This window comes from Glycine max, chromosome 10 (assembly GCF_000004515.6).
Source record: "Glycine max cultivar Williams 82 chromosome 10, Glycine_max_v4.0, whole genome shotgun sequence".
NCBI lineage: Eukaryota > Viridiplantae > Streptophyta > Magnoliopsida > Fabales > Fabaceae > Glycine > Glycine max.
Window position 1 is genome coordinate 22,651,432 of NC_038246.2, and position 3,413 is coordinate 22,654,844.

The window sequence follows — 3,413 nt, forward strand, 5'->3', positions numbered from 1 at the left end:
GAACACGAGCATTATCATCTCAAACTTCCTCAACACCAACCTTCACTTGATCATTGCCTAAAGTAACGTTGTGGACAATTGCTGACCCCTCATAAACGCTTCCAAGAGCAACCAGTCGGGGAGGATTGTCATTCACATACAACACACATTTGTCCAAGTCTCCTATTTTTGAGTCCTACCCTGAGGGATTGACACAACTTTCCTTTGTGCTGACATGAGCAGCAGAAGGACCAACCTTAGCCTCAGGAGGCAGAACGAGTCCCTGTGATTGCATTTGGGACTACATCTAGTTGAAGGACATCATTAATTGTTGAGTCACTTTTTGTGTAATCGACTCCTCCAGCTAGTCTCTGATCTTTTGTGTCAGTTGCTCTAGGTCTTCCACAGCCATGGACGAAGAGGTGCGGGAGCCCCTTGAAGTTGGACCAAAGTAGTGTTTGATCGTGACACTAGCTCAAGCAGCACGTACATGACAAGGGTGCATTGGTCGCCTAATGGTAGTGATGTGCCCTCATTTTCTTCTATTCTCTAAACCCTTTTTGCACCATTTTAATTACTGATTGGTCTTAATTGTCAATTAATTAGGCATTTTTATTATTTGGGCCCATTTAGCTAATTTGATCTTTTTAATCTAATTTCAGGATTTAATGAAACATTGGGCTTAATCCGGATTTTGGTTGTGGACTTGAAGAGGGCAAATAAAGCAGCACTTACCTTAGTTAATTTCTAATTAGGAAATTTCGCAATTTTATTTTATGTTGTTCAGTGTTTATTTCATTTTGGGCCAGAGTATTGTAATAGGGCCCAGTGACTTTGAGTGACTCTTTTTAAATAGCAGCCTTGGAATTCGTGCAAGGCATTCTGTTATGCTATTTTCATTATTCAGAGCTTTTGTTTTAGGGTTTTATGTTTTCTGCTTTGATGCTACTGTTCATGCAATGCAATTTTACGTTTTCTGCTTCTAATTACGAGTTCATTCTTGTTTCTTCTTCTACTTTCATTTACGTTTCTGTCTCATTTACGTTTCTGTTCATTTACGTTTCTGCTTCATGTTTCATTTGCATTTTCTATTTGAATCCATGGAAGGCTAGATTTTCTGGTGTTGTTTCCTTTTGAGGACAAAGCCCAACTCTCTTTGAGGTTTCGCTTGTAATGTGGTTTCCTGGTAGTTTTCCCTTCACCAGTTATCCCAAATTCGTGAATATTAATCAGTGCACGCTTCGTCTTCGATTAATTGCCTCTGAGCCTAACTTGCGTTCATGCTTAATGGACGAAGGGCTAACTGGTGTATGTGGTGCCTAATCTCGTATTGACAACCCTAAGTTGATTTTCGCTTAGTAAATTGAAATAGGGTTGGATTAAGTGGTTGACTGTTAGGGACAAATTCTCCATAACCCAGGATAAGAGAATGGCTTCTGAATCAAAGGAAACAACCCGTTTTTAATATTAGTAGTTTCGTATTCCAGTTTACTTGTTCTGCTCTTTAATCACAAAACAAACAAACCCCCCCAATCGTTATTGTTACTGCAAGTATATTATGAACAATTGGTGTGTCACTGCTCGTTGGGAAACGACCTAGGATCACTTCCTAGTTACTGCATTTTCATGTTTATTTGATTTGGGTACAGCCTCGATCAAATTTGGCACCGTTGCCGGGGAGCAGTGTTCAAAGGTTCATAATAGCTAACTAGTGTTGTGTGTTTAATCCTTTCGTGTTTTATGTTTAATTGTTAGTATTGTGTTAGTATGTGTGTTAGTGTTGTTTAGTGTCCTGGTATTTTGTTTAGTGTGTGTTCTGTTTCAGTTTTCCCATTAAGCATTTCCCTTGTTTCAGTCTTGGGTGTTTTGCTATGAATAGTGTTTTGCGACGGACTTAGCGACCACTTTTGCTTGCGGCAAAACAGAGTAGTAGTAGAAATCAATTAGAGACGGATTTTAGCGACCACCCATGCTGAATTATTTGTGATTTTTTGTTTTAGTAGCTAGGGTTGTTATTTTTGGCTGAATTTTTTTGTGGTAACTTCTTTTAATCCATATTTTGTGGGAAAAATAGCTAGAGCCTTTAGTTTGGTCAGATTTGAAAGTTCCAAAAAACTAGCAAATTTTGTGTTTGTCAAAACTTCAAACGGCCATAACTTTTGCTCCAGTTATCATAATCGCAATTATTATATATACATTTGGGGTAGAAAATAATTTCCTATGCCGTGGCAAAAGTTTTTTTATTTTTCAAGTTTTATTCACTTATTTTTCTTAACCCACCAATTTTAGCTTTCATAGTTAGACTATGAATTTTTGTCTGAAATTTTTGTGCTATCTTCTCATCATTTTATAAGGTTGCTCACAAAATTTCAAGTCATTTGGATATCATTTGAGGGTAGCTGTAGTTCAAACCTGCACCTTTATTTACATGACAAGGCAACTAGTTGTGCATGCTGAATGTAGTGTATGACTAGAGGCAATCCATCTAACTTACAACCCTTTGACCCTAAGATAGATAGGACATTTCATAGATTAGTTAGGCATCATTTTATACCTTTTGATCATCCTGAGCGTTCCATTACTGATGAATCTGTGCATTCAGTTATTGGTGATTTTGAACATCCTGATTTGGAGCATTATAATTTTGAGCATTCTGATTCTGAGCATTCTGATTTTGCACATTCTAAGAACATGGCACAACCTCCACCCCGTGAGAGGACTCTAAGGGAAATGGCTGCACCTGATTTCACCTACGAAAGCTTGTGCATCCAATACCCTGATGAGGATGTCCCATATGTTCTTAAAACTGGACTGATTCATTTGCTTCCAAAGTTTCATGGCCTTGCAGGTGAAGACCTGCACAAACATTTGAAGGAATTTCATATTGTCTGCTCCACCATGAAACCCCCAGATGTCCAGGAGGATCACATATTTCTAAAGGCTTTTCCTCATTCTCTGGAGGGAGTGGCAAAGGACTGGCTGTATTACCTTGCTCCAAGGTCCATCACGAGCTGGGATGACCTTAAGAGAGTATTCTTAGAAAAAAATTTCCCTGCTTCCAGGACCACAACCATCAGCAAAGATATCCCAGGTATTAGACAACTCAGTGGAGAGAGCCTGTATGAGTACTGGGAGTGATTTAAAAAACTATGTGCCAGTTGCCCTCACCATCAGATTTCGGAGCAGCTTCTTCTCCAATATTTTTATGAAGGACTCAGTAATATGGAGAGAAGTATGATAGATGCTGCTAGTGGTGGAGCCCTTGGAGACATGACTCCTACTGAAGCCAGAAATTTAATTGAGAAGATGGCTTCCAACTCTCAGCAGTTTAGCGCCATAAATGATGCCATAGTCATTAGAGGAGTGCATGAGGTAGCTACAAACTCAGCTGCATCATCTGAGACTAAGAAGCTTGAAGGAAAACTGGATGCATT

The 3,413-nt window shown here is 39.1% G+C and overlaps 1 non-coding gene across 1 annotated transcript; it reads right to left on the bottom strand.

Moving 5' to 3' along the window:
* Positions 1 to 3,048: 3,048 nt before the first annotated feature.
* Positions 3,049 to 3,155, bottom strand: LOC112998297 (small nucleolar RNA R71). Its single transcript, XR_003263333.1, has one exon. It is a non-coding gene; the product is annotated as a small nucleolar RNA R71 (small nucleolar RNA).
* Between the last annotated feature and the right edge of the window lie 258 nt (positions 3,156 to 3,413).